The 19364-nt window shown below is 45.2% G+C and overlaps 2 pseudogenes; both read right to left on the reverse strand.

The window, feature by feature from the left end:
• Positions 1-3223: 3223 nt before the first annotated feature.
• Positions 3224-4302, reverse strand: LOC123485762 (annotated as a pseudogene).
• Positions 4303-16915: 12613 nt separating this feature from the next.
• On the reverse strand, positions 16916-19360 carry LOC121563756 (annotated as a pseudogene).
• Between the last annotated feature and the right edge of the window lie 4 nt (positions 19361-19364).

The raw sequence follows: 19364 nt of genomic DNA on the forward strand, positions 1-19364 counted from the left end.
ATCTGATAATATGAAGCGCATATTCAGATTAACTTCACAGTACAGAACAAGTTTGTAAAGTTTTCCAGAACCTCCCACAACACTGCCATTTCCTGGTGCATCTTCTCCTCCCTATCTCTTGTTTTGCTCCTGGTGTCTGTGACACATCTGAGTCCTTTAGCAGTCCATGACCTCACATAGAAGACTGGGTTGAATTTGGTCAGGGGTGGGCCAACAAGGTTCAGAAAGAGTAGCCCTGATATGGTGGAGGTATGCAGAGAGGCGCGGGTTGAGGTGCAAATCAGATTCATTTGAGAAAATCCCTGCTGGCCTTCTGCACTGGAGATGAGGATGGTGCTGACCACCATCAACATCTCTTTAAGTCCATCTTTAAGTCCATCAACATCTCTTTAAGTCCATCTGGAGATGGGGATGGTGCTGACCTCCATCAACATCTCTTTAAGTCCATCTGGAGATGGGGATGGTGCTGACCACCATCAACATCTCTTTAAGTCCATCTGGAGATGGGGATGGTGCTGACCTCCATCAACATCTCTTTAAGTCCATCTGGAGATGGGGATGGTGCTGACCTCCATCAACATCTCTTTAAGTCCATCTGGAGATGGGGATGGTGCTGACCTCCATCAACATCTCTTTAAGTCCATCTGGAGATGGGGATGGTGCTGACCTCCATCAACATCTCTTTAAGTCCATCTGGAGATGGGGATGGTGCTGACCTCCATCAACATCTCTTTAAGTCCATCTGGAGATGGGGATGGTGCTGACCACCATCAACATCTCTTTAAGTCCATCTGGAGATGGGGATGGTGCTGACTACCATCAACATCTCTTTAAGTCCATCTGGAGATGGGGATGGTGCTGACCTCCATCAACATCTCTTTAAGTCCATCTTTAAGTCCATCAACATCTCTTTAAGTCCATCTGGAGATGGGGATGGTGCTGACCTCCATCAACATCTCTTTAAGTCCATCTGGAAAGTCTCCTTTATCATTACCATCAGTGTCCCTGTACTGCCTGTAGGCCCGTATGACCGTACGTGGACTGCCAATGCCAAACCTCTGGCAGAGAGATTCTATCACTGTTTCTCCATACAGTGCTCCTGCATCCTCTGGCCAGTATCGAGCATAAAGCACCTTCAGCTCCTCTATGAACTGGCTGTATCCTGTATTGTCCACTGGTGACTGCCCTGTGTGCAGTAATAACACCCTCACTTCCCTGGTGACTGCCCTGTGTGCAGTAATAACACCCTCACTTCCCTGGTGACTGCCCTGTGTGCAGTATAACACCCTCACTTCCCTGGTGACTGCCCTGTGTGCAGTAATAACACCCTCACTTCCCTGGTGACTGCCCTGTGTGCAGTAATAACACCCTCACTTCCCCTGGTGACTGCCCTGTGTGCAGTAATAACACCCTCACTTCCCTGGTGACTGCCCTGTGTGCAGTAATAACACCATCACTTCCCTGGTGACTGCCCTGTGTGCAGTAATAACACCCTCACTTCCCTGGTGACTGCCCTGTGTGCAGTAATAACACCCTCACTTCCCTGGTGACTGCCCTGTGTGCAGTAATAACACCCTCACTTCCCTGGTGACTGCCCTGTGTGCAGTAATAACACCCTCACTTCCCTGGTGACTGCCCTGTGTGCAGTAATAACATCATCACTTCCCTGGTGACTGCCCTGTGTGCAGTAATAATTGTGCAGTCTCCCTTTTGGAGCTCGAGTGACAATTCAGATAGTTGTTGAAGTGCATGACACATAAGACCTAGATTGTTAACAAACGCATGCGAGGATATCCCCATGGCAAGGCCACTATAGCTGTGATGGTCACGCCGTCGCGGGAGGCATCCTCAGCTGCTGTGGTGAAGTTGTAGTGTCAAGTCAATGTTGCTAATTATTGCTCTGAAACAAAGGAGTCCGCTTACACTGAGCTTTGATCATAAGTTGTATTTATATCACAAGATTTCAGCATAAGTTTACAGATGTATATAGCATCCGGAGAACAGAGTCCCAAAAGAATAAGTCTGTTCTGATCTTCTTTGTTCAAACCCAGTACTTATAATCTTTCCCAAAATATGGGGGGTTCCCCATACTGACCAATCCCCTGTCTACAACACACAGACTCCCTCTGTTCTATGGGGTGTCCCTCTAAAACGGCTCCCTCTGAAACTGAATAAACATCCTCTCAGTGTCAGGGGTGCTGAAGGTGGGTGTGGTGCATGAATCAAGCGCAGGACGCAGAAGCTCAGTCCAAAAGACTTTAGTGCAATAATCACGTAGAAAATAAGCACAATAAGCCCGAAGGCGAAATCACGGCGCACACAGGCGTCAAACAAACGGCGCACTAACGTGCGAAAACCCTCTCCAACACACTGGAGGGAAGTACGTAGCTCCAACACGAACAACAGAAGAGCAATCACACACAAACACAGACACACACAACGAGAACTAAATAGGACACTAACGAGGACTAACCTGACACAGGTGTACAACATCAAGACAAAACCAAACGAACATGAAACATAGATCGGTGGCAGCTAGTACTCCGGGGACGACGACCGCCGAAGCCTGCCCGAACCAGGAGGAGCAGCAGCCTCGGCCGAAACCGTGACAATCAGAGAGAGGGAGGCAGACGGCAGGGAACTGTTGTGTCTAATGAAGTCCTGGCCATCGTTGTTGACCATGTGGTAAACAGAGGACTTACCATGGCAGAGGCTGCCAGATTAGTTCACACCAATCTGAAAAGATCAACTGTCAATTCAATCATAAGAACATTTTCTCCAAGAAAACTGGTAAGTCTGCTGGATATGCACTATGCTTTACCATTACATTTATATTACATTTTAGTCATTTAGCAGACGCTCTTATCCAGAGCGACTTACAGGAGCAATTAGGGTTAAGTGCCTTAAGGGCACATCGACAGATTTTTCACCTAGTCGGCTCGGGGATTAGAACCAGCGACCTTTCGGTTACTGGCACAACGCTCTTACCCACTAAGCTACCTGCCGCCCCAGACCAAAGCAATTGGAACTTAAACTGTTACAGTGAAAGCATGGAAGGATGTGGGTTTGCGAGTGAAAAGAAACACAGATTTGTTAAAAACAAATTATGAAAATAAAGAGTAAAGCGGAGTGGTTTGTAATATGGCAGATCATATGAAGAGGGTGGACTTGAAGGGAAAGGTTGAGAGAAGGGGGAAGTCCTAGAGCTGTCTGTGTAGGCTAGATCACCGGTCCATCATGCTGAGGATCATCTCAGGGGTGAGATCTCCGTTGGACGCAACCTCTGCTACAGGCAGCGCCACCCCTGCCTCTGCCTCCTCTGACTGCTCAACCACCATCTCTATGGCAGCCTGCTCAGCCTCTGGCTCATTCTTCACTATGATGTTCTCTATGGCACCTGTATTCTCATCCTCCACCTGGATGATGGCTGCTGCTTTGGCAGGTGAGGCGGGTTTGGGCGCATTCTTGGGGGTCTACCGCGTTTCCTCTTCACGGGAGGCTCCACAGGGGCAGGGATAGGCTTGGTGGGTGGAGCCTGCTCCAACTCCATCTCCTCCTCCTCCTCTTCTTCGTCCTCCAGCAGTGCCGCTCAGCCTCCTCATCCTCTTCATCAATGTCATCCAGCTCAGGATCAGCATTGTCCTCACTGTCGTCGTCATCATCGTCCTTCCTTGAGCGCATCTTCCTCTTCCTCCCACCTCGTCCTCTCTTGGGTGGGGTTCCATTCTCTCCTTCACCAGGATCCCCGTTACAGTTCTCTGCATGTCCCTGGCCATGGTGTTCCTTTGTGCACACAAAGGCAGTCGGCACAAAGTTGGGGTCATGGTAGCGCCGGAAGTGCATGTCCAGGAGCTGCTTCTGACGGAAGGTCTTCTCGCACTGGCTACAGGAGTAAGGCTTCCCTCCTGTGTGCGTGCGCCTGTGCTTCTCTCTGTGCATCAGCATGTGGCGCTCTTGTCTGCAGCAGTAGTCACACTGGTCACACTTGAAGCGTTTCTCATTCTTGTGGGACTTCTGGTGCTGGATGAGAGCGTAGAACACAGCATCACAGTAACGGCATTTCCTGCCCTGCTCAATGAACGGTAGTGCTGCTTACGCAGATGGACACCCAGGTCACTCTTGCGGGCGATAGCTGTGTCACAGTGGGGGCAGTGGTGTGTGCTTCTGCAGGATGTGCATCTTCATGGTTCCACTGAAACGGGCGTGGCAGATGTAGCATTCATATGGCTTCACTCCCGAGTCCTCATGTGCTCTCTTCAGCTTGTAGGTGTCTCTGCTGGCGTAGCTGCACAGACTGCACATGTTGTAATGCATGTAAATTCACATAACTTGTTCCAGTATTCTTCCAGATGATCTACTGACAGTATACTCTTGTTCTACCCTCAGAATTGACAGAAGACCCCGTGGTGGTGGCCGTGTGCTGAACGACCAGCAGGAGTGGGCAGTGGTGGAAATGGTGAGGGCCAGGAATGACATTACGGCTGTCTGAAATAAAGCAGGCCATTGAGGAGAAATGATGACACCTTTGCCAATGTGGCATCCATCAGCCTACCACCAATCACCAGCTTGAAGAGGCACCAGGTATCTATGGAACACATTTACCTGGAGCCTTCTGGAGAGAAACAACTGTAAAGGGGAGTATGTTCAGGTACAGCACTATATAAATACACTGTATTACTGTTGCCTATTAATGCACATTGCTACTTCACAATATCATAATGGAACTATACTGTAAAAGAACTAACAAAATATATTATTTTTAGAGGGTGATGGTGCTTGATGCTGCTGTGAACCATCACTGGTATATCTTTTTGTTGATGAGGTGCGGGCTTCAACTAGCGAATAAAACTTTGGCGCCGTGAGGGAACCCTCATTTGCCTGAAGCGTCCGGCAAGTGCCTGGACAACGCTGGGGGAAACATTTCCAAGTGCAGCAGCTATCTCTGAAGATGGTGTGGGTAGGACGTGAGACCATTACTTGGATCCTACCACGCTGCACACACTCATTCGGTTTCTCAATGAAATGGAGCAGGCCTGTCAAGGTGAAGGGGTCACCTATGTCATTGTGTGGGGAAAATGTCAGGTTCCACCATTCAGAGGTTTCAGGTCGCTCCTGATTCGCGGACCCCTATACCAGCCCTCGGTACTCTCCTTCTCAACCTTATTAAATTATTGTTTTCATCATGGAGGTGGAAGGTGTCACGATCGCCATCCCGCATGGCGTGCCCAACCCTCCTTCTGGCCAGTGGAAGAGGCATGTGATGACATCAATGCAGACCAATGTCAAGCTTTGATTCAACATGCCGAAAGGTTTTCTCCAGCGGTGCATGAACAATGAGAGGACATTTACTGACTGTGGATGAGAATTTATGGCCAAATGCTCTAGACAGGCTTGATGCTAATTAATGCGTGCTAAACATTATTTTATTTTCATTCATGTAATGTTTCATTTAAATGTCTTACATCTAATTACAGACAGTAGCTGTATGTTGCAATTACATCAGAAAAATAAAATAAAATCCCCTTGAATGATTGTAGAGGATGTCATCATTGATCACCTTTGATTACACATTGGATAGATATCATGGAAATGATAGATTGTCAATGTTGTTGGGTAATGTAAGTGTATTGCCTAATGTAAACTGTCATCTACAGTACTGTTAGCTATTAGCTTCCAGCACTTCTAAGGGTTATTAGAAACAATTATCTGCAGTGATTGCTACTGGATTAACTGGTAGTTAATGATATATTTTTCAATTGAAGTAGTTTTAAGTTGTTTTGGTGATTAAACCAATGCTCTCATTACATTTATATTTTGAATCAATGGTTGTGTGGTGAGAGACGTTTCAATCCAAATGAATGCACAATTGGACAGGTTTTGAATGAAAGACTGGCTGCTTTACAAGCGTGACCAGCTTTGGGGTTTTATACTAAGAGTTGTGAAAATGGACCACCTGCTTGCGAAAATAGTACCAAAGTGATTAAAACAAAACCGTAATAGGATTTTTTTTTTTGGGGGTGAATTGTTAATTGATTTTCAATAAGGAACACTGGAGGGAAAACACAACAGAAGAAAAGGGGGACCCAACCACTACAGGGAGGGAAAAGGTATTTGACCCCCTCTCAAATCAGAAGGATTTCTGGCTCCCAGGTGTCTTTTATACAGGTAACTTGAGCTGAGATTAGGAGCTACACTCTTAAAGGAGTGCTCCTAATCTCAGCTTGTTACCTGTGTAAAAGACACCTGTCCTAAAACAAACAATCAATCAGATTCCAAACTCTCCCACACCATGGCCCAAGACCAAAGAGCGCTCTCCAAAGGATGTCCCAGGGACAAATTGTGCCCAGAGCTACACAAGGCACGGAATGGGCTATAAACCATACCATACTGCAGCTTGGTGAAAGGTGACAACAGTTGGTGCGAATATTCGCAAATGGAAGAAAACACAAAAACAACTGTCAATCTCCCTCCAGGCCTAGGAGCTCCATGCAAGATCTCACCTCGTGGAGTTGCAATAATCCTTGAGAACGGTGAGAATCAGCCCAGAGTTTACGGGAGGATCTTGTCAATGATCTCCAAGGCAGCTGGGACCATAGTCACCAAGAAAGCTATTGGTAAACACTACGTCGTAAGTATTGAAATCCTACAGCGCATCTGCAAGGTCCCCTGCTCAAGAATCCACATATACAGTGGGAAAAAAAAAAGTATTTAGTCAGCCACCAATTATGCAAGTTCTCCCACTTAAAAAGATGAGAGGCCTGTAATTTTCATCATAGGTTTACCACGTCAACTATGACAGACAAATTGAGAATAAAAAAATCCAGAAAATCACATTGTAGGATTTTTTTGTAAGATTTATTAGCAAATTATGGTGGAAAATAGGAAGTATTTTGGTCACCTACAAACAAGCAAGAGTTTCTGGCTCTCACGGACCTGTAACTTCTGCTTTGAGCTCTCTGTCCTCCACTGGTCACCTGTATTATGGCACCTGTTTGAACTTGTTCTCAGTATAAAAGACACCTGTCCACAGCCTCAAACAGTCACACTCCAAACTCCACTATGGCCAAGACCAAAGAGCTGTCAAAAGGGACACCAGAAACAAAATTGTAGACCTGCACCAGGCTGGGAAGACCCAGATCTGCAATGAGTGTAAGCAGCTTGGTTTGAAGAAATCAACTGTGGGAACAATTATTAGAAATGGAAGACATACAAGACCACTGATAATCTCCCTCGATCTGGGGCTCCACGTAAGATCTCACCCCGTGGGAGTCAAAATGATCCACCAAAGCTGGTGAGCAAAAATCCCCAGAACCATGCAGGGGGGACCTAGTGAATGACCTGCAGAGGGCTGGGACCAAAGTAACAAAGCCTACCATCAGTTACACACTCACGCCGCAGGGGGTACAAATCCTGCAGTGCCAGGCGTGTCCCTCTGCTTAAGCCAGTGCCTTGTGGGCCCCGTCTGAAGTTTGCTGAAAGTGCATTTGGATAGTCCAAAGAGGATTGGGAAGATATGTGTATGGTCAGATGAAGCAAAATAGAACTTTTTGTTAAAAATCAACTCGTTCGTGCTCGGAGGACAAAGAATGCTGGGTTGCATCCAAAGAACACCATACCTACTGGCAGGCATGGGAGAAACATGTGCTTTGGGGACGTTTCTCTGAACCAGGGCGGCTGATCCGTGTAAAGGGAAAGAATGGAGATGGGGCCATGTCATCGTGAGATTTTGAGTGAAAACCTCCTTCCATCAGCAAGGGCATTAGCAGAAGGTGAAGCGTGGCTGGGTCTTTCCCAGCATGACAATGATCCCAAAACACACACCGCCCGGAAACAGTTCGGAAGGAACCACATTAAGGTCCTGGGTGGCTACCCAGTCTCCAGACCTTAATCCCATGAGAAAATCTGTGGAGAGGCTAGAAGGTTCGAGTTGCCAAGCGTCAGCTCGAAAACCTTACCAACAGAAGATCTGCAAAGAGTGGGACAAAATCCACTCCTGAGATGTGTACAAACCTGGTGGCCAACTACAAAAACGTCTGACCTCTGCCCGATTTACCAACAGGAGGTTTTGCCACCAAATTGCTAGAATCATGTTTTGCAGAGGGTCAAATACTTATTTCCCTCATTAAAATGCAAAATCAGTTTATAATATTTTTTGAAATGCGTTTTTCTGGATTTTTTTATTGTTATTATGTCTCTCACTGTTCAAGTAAACCTACCATTAAAATTATAGACTGATCATTTCTTTGTCCAGTTTGCATAGCGTACAAAATCAACAGGGGATCAAATACTTTTTTCCCTCACTCTGTGCTTTAATTACATGATATTCTAGTGAGACGACCAATATTACTACAGATACTGATATTCTATAACATCCCAATAGGCAACCACACTAACATTACAATGATATTCCTAGCGAGACAACCACTAACATTACAGTGTGAATTTTCTAATATTCCTAGCGAGGCAACCACTAACATAAACAATATTCAGATGAGGCAACCACTAACATTACAGTACCTTGATATTATAATGCAGAACAGCCACTAACATTCCAGTATGATATTCTAATATTCTAATGGAAGGCAACCCACTAACATTACAGTATGATATTCTAGTAATGAGGCAGCCACTAACATTACATATGATGTTCTAATGAGACACAACCATAACATTCTCAGTATAATATTCTAATGGGGGCCAGCCACTAACATTTACAGTATGATATTCTAATATTCTAATGCCAGTGGGCAATAGATCTCCAATCTCCACCCTATTTTCCCTATGAATACTTTCTGAATGCACTGTATATCTGCAAGAAAATGATAAATATGTGAATGTTTGAAAGGGGGGTCATATAAACATTGCCTTATTTATATTTTTACAGACAATATTAAGTGAATTCTGTCTGAAATAGTCATGCTATAATGGGCATAGTTTCTCAGACCAAATTTCCATTCTGGCTGAAACAAAGCAATCTGATCATGCTCCAGTCAAATACAGCTATAGGGAATGCCTATACATTGTCCAATCTCCTTCCACACATTGATTTCATTCTTCGCATCTTTATTCAGAAACAAACAAACTTGCTGTTTCAGTGTCTTGTTGCAGGTTGTGCAATGTTCAAAAGTGTGTGTGATATTGGCATTAACTTGTGTGTGTGGTGTCAAGTGTGGATGGTCCTATGTATGCAAATAGCCGAGATTGGATATTTCAGCACCATGGACAGCAGCGACATTGGGATAGCGAGATCTGTAATTCAGCAACACATGACACTGGATAGCGGCTGTCTCAGGTGAACTTGGCATTGGGAAAATCCCATCTAATAGGAAACGAGGCATAGGAGGCAAAAAGACTGAAGGAGAAGACTTCCACAGGAACTCTATGCTTAACTGTTCTGCCACATTCATTTCAAATGTTACATTTTTTCGATTTGTAAATAAAAGGGAACACATCTGCAAATAATGTAAATTGACTTTTCTAACTACACTGTACAGCTTTAGTGTGTCTGTGTCTCATAGGTACAACTGCAAGCAATTCGCTTCTCAAATCCTTCTCAAATGTCTGTTTAATGTGAGAAACTAAATTAAAAACAATCGTTAGACTAATACAATGCGTACTGTCACAAATTATTACTATTCCCAACAAGAAAGACGAAGTGATGGTCTTTACCACCATGGAGACTTATAAAGGCTACTTCCCCCCACCAAAAGTTCCCACGCAGAGCGATGTTGTTTACTACATCTATGCATATGTAGCGTGGTTCGTTCTGCGTTGTGTACTTTTAATTAGGACACTGCCACAACTGGAATTCTAATGGTTGGATAATTTTTTTTCGACCTGCACCCAAGAGACAAAAAATGATGTTAGCCCTTGGTGCAGCCACAGCTCTCGGGCACCTTGCTAGTTGAAGGTCAGGCAAAAGAGAACAGGTGCTGCATGCACACATTCAGTGCCTAACAACACACTATACAATACAAGTAAAATGATATACAACATAATTCTGACAAAATAAAAGACATACCTGTACACGAAGAGACAACACACAATAGGTTAGCCCTTGGTGCAGCCACAGCTCTCGGGCACCTGCGTGAGCACATAGAAACTCACTCAAACACTGACCCAAATACTCCCGAGTTACAATAGGTACCCAAATTAGCGAGCTTGGTGAAAGTTGTTAACATAAATCTTTATATTGTCCACATTGTAACAAAACCTATAGGTTGCGTAGCAGCACTTTGTGTAACTTTACCACAGTTTTATATTGACAAATTACGGCGCCAAGGACAACATACCATGCTAGTTGAAGGACAGGCAAAAGAGAACAATAAGAGGGTACATAAATACAGATAACCCGCGATGGACCAAACCAAAATATACAAAACTTTTACAATTAGGTGTATTTACAATATAGATATATACAAATGTTTGTACACCAAAAAATTACATTAGATATGCAGCTGTAATTAAATAAAAACCACATTGAATTATTATTATTATTACTATTATTATTATTATTATTATTAACTTATTAACATCCCCTCTTGACCTGGCCTAGTTGAACTGTCCTTGTGTGCAACTTGGTGCATAATCTAGGGGAACAACATCACACTACTACATTCACCCCTACTGTTTTACACTAGATTATAAACACAAAACAAAACACATTACCTCGAAGGTAACAAAGCAAAAAAAAAAAAAAACATTTCACACCCACAGGGCGACAGAGTAACCCAGTGTAGTCCCTTAATTCTAGACCCACAAATGGTCGATCAGCTGGAAAGCTATCCCGTGAAGGATTAGGAAAAATAAGAGGTAGCTAATCCCTTATTCAACCCTATACAAAAAATGCCAAATACATTTTATGCTGATGAACTACACACAAAGTTACATGAATTGTCAAAAATATTAGACAAACCCACAAATCACTTTAAGACCCACTTAGATTACCACATACACACAACAAAGAAAAGGTTGGGGGTTGTGGGTTTGATTCCCACGGGGGGCCAGTATAAAAAAAAAATATATATGTATTCACTAACTGTAAGTCGCTCTGGATAAGAGCGTCTGCTAAATGACTAAAATGTAAATGTAAATGTCACTGAGAAACCAAGAATTGTTTCATTTCCTGTGTAGACATAGTTTGGATTAGCCTATTCACTGGATTAATAAATCTACCTAGTCTAGTCCGAACACCCTCACCCAAAAACCTAGCAGGAATGTCACGGACAGCACCAACCGTGCTCAAAGGTCTAACCTCAGGTTGGGGAGTACTAAAGATCAGCATATCCGAGCCAGCACACTTTCAATTTCCGACTCAACACTAGTAGTGTCAGACGACTGATCAGAATCCTGGTAGATTGTCACAGACCAGACTGACAAAGCATCTTCAACCAAGTTAACAACATCAGGCACAGCACCATCCCAGCTGAGTGGAGTTTCACTATCAGAATTCTTGTAGGCTTTGGGGATCTCAGCCCCGAAACCTGAAGGATCTGGAGAAGGTCTGTATGGAGGAGCGGGCCAAAATCCCTGCTGCAGTGTGTGCAAACCTGGTCAAGACCTACAGGAAACGTATGATCTCTGTAATTGCAAACAAAGGTTTCTGTACCAAATAATAAGTTCTGCTTTTCTGATGTATCAAATACTTATGTCATGCAATAAAATGCAAATTAATTACTTAAAAATCATACAATGTGATTTTCTGGATTTTGGTTTACATTCCGTCTCTCACAGTTGAAGTGTACGTATGATAAAAATTACAGACCTCTACATGCTTTGTAAGTAGGAAAACCTGCAAAATCGGCAGTGTATCAAATACTTGTTCTCCCCACTGTATGTACTGGATATCATTTTTATTTTACATTTTTAGTCATTTAGCAGACGCTCTTATCCAGGAGCGACTTACAGTTAGTGAGTGCATACATCATTTTTTTTTTTCATACTGGCCCCCGTGGAATCGAACCCACAACCCTGGCGTTGCAAACGCCATGCTCTACCAACTGAGCAACATCCCTGCCGGCCATTCCCTCCCCTACCCTGGACAACGCTGGGCCAATTGTGCTACGACAGAGCCTGGATTCGAACCAGAATCTCTAGTGGCACAGCTAGCACTGCGATGCAGTGCCTTAGACCACTGCGCCACTCAAAGGGTGCCAGCTTTGCAACCCATCTCTGCTCGCATGCATCGTCTCGGCTTTGTAAGAATATATTTGAGTGGATTGTTGTCGGTCCACACAGTAAACTATGCCCTCGGCAGCCAATGGCTGAATTTATCATGAATGGCCCATTTCATGGCTAGAAATTCCAGCCCGGTGAGCAGGATACTTGGATTGTGCATGATTAAGAGATTTACTAGCAAAAGCTATCGGCCTGGCTATGTCCTTCCCATCTTGCACTTGTGATAGTACAGCTCCCAAACCACTAGTAGATGCATCCACGGAAAGTAGAAATGGCTGAGAAAAATCTGGATGAACCAGCAGTGCCTGGTCAACTAGTGCTGATTTCAAAGCTTCAAAAGCGAGTCGACATTCGGCAGTCCAGTCTGCAGCAGTGAGCCTGCGAGGGGACCAGGCCTCTTCCTACCCTTGCCTCTCCTAGGCTTCTTCTGACCTGTAGTTAGCTGAAACAATGGCCTAGCAACCATGGAACAATTCTCAATGTAGTGCTGATAGTATACTACCATACCAAGGAAAGAACCTATTTTGATAGGAGACGGTGTGACACCATCAGCTTCCATTATCTCACTCTCAGTCACATTCAAAATGGTTTGAACTTTAGCAGGGTCAGTGGCTACACCCTCCTGAGAAATGATGTGGCCCAAAAACTTTACAGACCTCCTCAGAAACTTGCACTTAGACGGAGACAGTTTAAGGTTGTGCTCCTGCAACCGCTGAAAAACCATCTCAAGTCTCTGCAGACTCTCTTCCTCCGTCTTAGCAAAAACCATCAGATCATCCAAGTAACAAAGGAGACTTAGAACGTTTTGGTCACCAAAGATGGTCAGCATCATTCTCATAAAAGTAGCCGGGCTGTTGCAGAGGCCCTGAGGTAACTGATTGTACTCGTGCAGACCTAAAGGGGAGGAAAGGCAGTGTATTTCTTGTCCTCTTCATGCAGTGGCACGTTGTAATACCCTGACGTCAAATCCATTGTGCTGAAGAAGGCATTACCTCCCAGCGCGGCCAGTACATCAGCCTGATGAGGCAGGGGATGAGCATCCTTTACTGTGCGGGCATTTAACCACCTGAAGTCAGTACATAGGCGCAAGTCCCCATTCTTTTTCCATACCAGCACCAATGGTGAGGCATACTCGCTGCTGGATTTTCTGACGATTTCCTTTTCCTCCATATCATCCAGTGTTTCCCTGAGTTTTTGGTAATGAGCTGGAGACAGCCTACGATAAGGTCATCGAAATGGGCGGTCATCAGTCAGCCGTGTGTGGAGGCAGAACTCCTTTGCCTCGCCACAATCTAGGCTATGTCTAGAGATCACTGTATCATACTTCCCAATTAAGTTGACAAGTTTATCTTTCCAGAACTGTGAAACTGGACACTCCTCAACAGACAGGCCTTGAAGTCCAAGATTCCTCAGTGTACTGTTGCCATTATCTACACTGCCACCAACTGAACTCTTAGCTGTCAGACTGCCATGTGATCTGTCACATTGAGCCTTTGCCACATTCTGATGAGCTGCTTGCTGCTTGACATCATTAAAATACTCCAATGCAATGCAAGGGTACACATCCGCCACTTTAGCATTTCGTCTCAGGGTAACTGGCGATGTTGTTGGATTCACAATCTTCACAGGGAGCCATCCATCCCCCCACAGAGGCGTAACTACTCTCCCCACTAGTATGTGTCGATTCACACAACGAGACGTGCTGGGCTCGACAACAACAGTACTGCCCACAGAGAGTTTTGTCTTTGGGGGTGGCCCACACCAGATGCTCACTCATGGGTTGGAGCGTTACTGCTCTCTTCAACTTAATAGTGCCCACTTTATCTGGGATGGAGTCTCCTCTCCATCTCTCCAGATTTGACATCACACTGGCTAGAGGAACCTGGTGTACCCGCCACCCGCCAGTAGCTGTCATTTGATTTGAACTGTCTAATCAGAGACTTCAACACATTAGTGCCCACAATGAGTTCATCAACCCTGCCCATCAACAATAAGCACTGAGACTACATAACAGAAGTTGAATTTTTAAGTCACACATGCCCACTGGGCTAGTTTGTTCCCACCACAACCCACCAGGATGATGTCTGAAGGAGCTAGAAAGTTCCCCTCTACCACTCCTGCCTCCCTCAACCGAGGTACAATATCTGCGCGCAGAGTAGTAGCCATGGACCCACTATCTAACATCCCCTTCAGCTCAACTTTATCCTGTACTAGCACAGTGGTGTAAAACAAACTGTCATTCTGATTGTGTTCTGAAAAATGACTGTGTTGTTCTTGGGTACTGACTCACAAAAGTAAGAATAAACAGATTGGATATCATCATCAGTGGAGGAAAAATAAGAATGCCCCACATTGCCCTCCTCAGAACGGAGGCTTTCTAGTTTTCCTGAGACCTGCCAGTCTGTCCACATCCAGGGTTCTGTCGCTGCCCAGCCTCACTACAGTCAAAGCTCATGTGGCCCGGAGAAAAGCACTTGACGCACAGCTGGTGCATCTGACAGTGAGCTTTGGTCCAGTGATTAGTGCTTCCACAGTCAGCGCACTCATGCTGACGTTTGTGGAACTGTTTACGGGGCCCTCTACATTTAACATGTTTAAGTCATTTAGCAGACGCTCTTATCCAGAGCGACTTACAGTTAGTGCATACGTTACTTTATTTTTTCCATACCCCCGTGGGAATCGAACCCACAACCCTGGCGTTGCAAACACCATGCCTCTACGAACTGAGCCGGCCATTCCCTCCACTACCCTAGGCGACGCTGGTCCAATTGTGCGCCGCCCCATGGGTCTCCGGTCGCGGCCGGCTACGACAGAGCCTGGATTCAAACCAGGATCTCCAGTCCCCCAGGACTGTGTTGTGTTACCTGCTTGACAATAGTATTGATGTCCCCCAGGAGAGCAGCAGCAGGTTGCACGTTGTTCCCCATCTCCTCAGCACACAGATCAACCTTGACATTGACCTTGACATAAATAACGTATGTGGAACGTTACTACAACATACCAGCAACGACACGACAGGAAGAGGCGCCGTGCGTGACACATGTAACAGCAGCTGGAGGAGTGGCCAAACCTCAAGCTAAACACAACAGAAATAACAAGGCACCACCACATAATGCTAAGGCTGACACACACACGTTCCCTTTTATAAACCGGGTGACTCGAGCCCTGAATGCTGATTGGCTGAAAGCTGTGGTATATTTGACCGATAACATGGGTCACGTTGAGGGGAGGAGGTCAGAGACCTGGCCGTGTGGTGCCAGGATAACAACCTCTCCCTCAACGTGACCAAGACAAAGGAGATGATTGTGGACTACAGGAAAAAAAAAGAGGACTGAGCACGCCCCCATTCTCATCGACGGGGCTGTAGTGGAACAGGTTGAGAGCTTCAAGTTCCTTGGTGTCCACATCACCAACGAACTATCATGGTCCAAACACACCAAGACAGTCGTGAAGAGGGCACGACAAAGCCTATTCCCCCTCAGGAGATTGAAAAGATTTGGTATGGGTCCTCAGATCCTCAAAAAAATTATACAGCTGCACCATCGAGAGCATCCTGACTGGTTGCATCACCGCCTGGTATGGCAACTGCTTGGCCTCCGACCGCAAGGCTCTACAGAGGGTAGTGCGTACGGCCCAGTACATCACTGGGGCCAAGTTTCCTGCCATCCAGGACCTCTATACCAGGCGGTGTCAGAGGAAGGCCCTCAAAATTGTCAAAGACTCCAGCCACCCTAGTCATAGACTGTTCTCTCTGCTACCGCACGGCAAGCGGTACCGGAGTGCCAAGTCTAGGTCCAAAAGACTTCTCAACAGCTTCTACACCCCAAGCCTTAAGACTCCTGAACAGCTAATCATGGCTACCGGACTATTTGCACTGCCCCCCACCCCATCCTTTTACGCTGCTGCTACTCTGTTAATTATTTATGCATAGTCACTTTAACTCTACCCACATGTACATATTACTTCAACTACCTCAACTAGCCGGTGCCCCGCACATTGACTCTGCACCGGTACCCCCTGTATATATAGCCTCCCTACTCTTATTTTATTTTACTTCTGCTCTTTTTTTCTCAACACTTTTTTTTTTGTTGTTTTATTTTTACTTTTTTGTTAAAAATAAATGCACTGTTGGTTAAGGGCTGTAAGTAAGCATTTCACTGTAATGTCTGCACCTGTTGTATTTCGGCGCATGCAATCAAATTTGATTTGATTTAATTTGAAATGTATTTTGACTGTTCGAATTACGTTGGTAACCAGTTTATAATAGCAATAAGGCACCTCTGGGGTTTGTGGTATAGGGCCAATATACCACGGCTAAGGGCTGTATTCGAGGCACTCAGCGTTGCATCGTGCTTAAGAACAGCCCCTAGGCGTGGTATATTGGCCATATACCCCACTCGGGCCTTATTGCTTAAATATAGATGTACTGTACAGCACTAAGACAGCCATGACATTATTTGGAGAGACCACAAAGACTTATAGAGAAGCTATATAATTGATAGACTAAATCCAATAGACTGAGTCAAATACCTTTATACCTGGTTACAATGAACTGTAGTTCACTATGAAATGACCTGTGACTAGGGTTGCAAAATTACAGTTACTTTCCCAAAATTCCCAGAAATCCCTGTTGGAAGATTCCAGAAATCAGAACGGAATAAGCAGAAAATCTGGAATCCGAAAAAAAAGGAAAAAAAAAGAAACCCTACTGGTGACCTTTGACCTAGCTGGATGACCTTTACTTGGGTGTCAAACCTGGGGGAAGGCCAAAGTGCAGGATCCAGTTGAGTCTGGCACCAAGTGGGACCACAACATCAGACTGGAGCAGAGCTCTGCAGTCCCCACCAAGACCATAGAACCAGTAGGATAGGAAGAGGAGGAGGAGGAGGAGGAAGAGAGGAGGAGGAGGATAGGAAGAGAGGAGGAGGAGGATAGGAAGAGAGGAGGAGGAGAGCAGGGACAAAACAAAATGTAATGAAAAGAGGCTAGTTATAGGAGTAGTGTAGTTGTTTGATTGACACCAGTTTACATTGACATGACCTGGCCAGGAGAGACTAGTTATAGATAGGGATTTCAGGAGTTTCCTGGTCCGTTCAAATGGTCAGGGAAATTCTTGGTCCTACTTATACAGTCAATGGTCTGTACATGAATATGATGCCAGCTGAGAGAAGGAGAGGCTGACCTGGAGCGGGCAGCAGCAACACAGTTGGGGTGATCGTCAGGCAGCACCCCTTTACCCATGGGGGTGGGCAGGAAGGGCAGGTCACACCCCTCCACCAGCTCCTTCAGAGCCCCCTCTGCTCTTCAATGGGCTGCACCTGCAGAGGGACACAGACAGAGGGCACTGCCACACGGATTTCAACAGACTGGCCTTCACAACTGGGATGCATTCAGCTGAGCAAAACGTTGTGCAACGTTCAGATAGAAATACAGCATGTAGAGCGAACGTGCCTCTCGGACAGGTAGAATGAGAAATCATGTCAACAACATTTGTCGACTGAACGTGGCCCAGTTTTCAACTGAACCGTGGTACAGTGCTATATGTGTTACAGTGCGTCTCAGCTGGCTATTGATCTCTCTTGGACAGACGTACGTAACATAACTGGAAGTAGCGTCTGTCAACAGACTGGGATGTGACAACTTTGTTCCGGTACGCTGATTTTTCACCACTAATCATTTGGACAAATCCCGATTTCGCAGGTGCTCGCATCTTTTCAATTTCAGAACGGGAGGGGACATTTGGCCCATAAACTTGCCTGAAACTTGCAGAGAGTTTCCGTTTAGGGGGTGGAGAGTTCGCGAAGTGGCGTTAGTATCTTTCTCTTAACATCTCCCCAGACCTTATCCAAGTATCTGACGCAATTATGCAAGATTTTAGTTCTGTTTCCCCCAGATTATCTGGCTATTAAAAAAGCAATGCCTACCTTTGCCAATGATGAGTAAAGGCCGTTTGGCTCCTTTCAGGACCGCCAGTGCTTCTGTGATCGCCATATGGTCAGCCATACTCACAGGAGGAGGTGGACTACAGGGCACCTCTCTGACAAAGGAAATAATAAATAATAGGTCAAATATTAAACATGTTACCTAGCAACTTTATTGCATATGTAAATAAACCATGAAGGTCTATCGAGACTTATTGCTATTCTCTGATGAGAATATTTTGATATAGTGCTATATTTTCTAAGTAATTTAATTTCTGGTTCACTTCAGACGTTAAAAGGTATAACAAGATAAAATAAAAATGACTACGGTGATGTGAATTCAGAGGTATACATATTCAACAGTAACACATTAGTATACATTTTAAATGGATGAAAGACAGTGATGGCCACTAACCTGGCTCTGCTCCTGTCCAATTTAGCATTGACCATGTCCCCAGATATGTCTACGTCACAGCACCTGGACGTCCATACATGCTAGTGCGTGCTGCCTTAGACAGACCAAACACCCTTCCATTCAGATCAATTAAGGCTGTGCTGTGCTCTTATGAAGCAGTTAAGGTACCTTGCTAAGCTGGAAAGTTAGAGGTCAGAAAACAGACAATTGCAGGTGATACCAAATGATATGAAGAGGACTACACAGAGGGAGTCAGAGTAGACTGTATACCTTCTCTACCACTGAGGAGATCATATCCAGACTGCTAGACCTAGCAGAGAACTTACTGTACAATCTGCATGCCTCCACCTGACAGAGAAAGAGGACCAAAAATAACAAATTATTTCCTCTTTCAGCAATTAAACTGCTAGGGCCAGTTTCCCAGACAGAGATTCTCTATTGAGTTTGCTTTTTAGGCCATGACTAGGCTTAATCTGTGTCCCGGGATACCATCCCCTAATGTTCAATAGTCAGAAATGTCATGGTTGAATCGGTACCTGTGGAAACTCTTGAAACGCCCCAGTGGTCTCTTGGTTTTGATCAGAGGAGCCTCCAATAACAATCACAGGCCTACAGAGAGAGAGGTATCACACAATGACATCAACTGACAAGCTGAGATAGTTTGGAGTCCTCAGATCATTTTTTGCAGTGTGCGGATAGCATCCCTTCTTTTGAAAGGCAACTGAACATGAGTAGTAGGGTCTTCTGTTTGTGGAGTTCTAGCATACCAGCAGTTCATGTTAGCGTTGGCCATTCCACCAAGTGAATGGATGAGTCCCGGTCCAGACACAACCAGACATGCACCTGGACTG

The sequence above is a fragment of the Coregonus clupeaformis genome, unplaced genomic scaffold, assembly GCF_020615455.1.
Source record: "Coregonus clupeaformis isolate EN_2021a unplaced genomic scaffold, ASM2061545v1 scaf0841, whole genome shotgun sequence".
NCBI classification, from domain to species: Eukaryota; Metazoa; Chordata; class Actinopteri; order Salmoniformes; family Salmonidae; genus Coregonus; species Coregonus clupeaformis.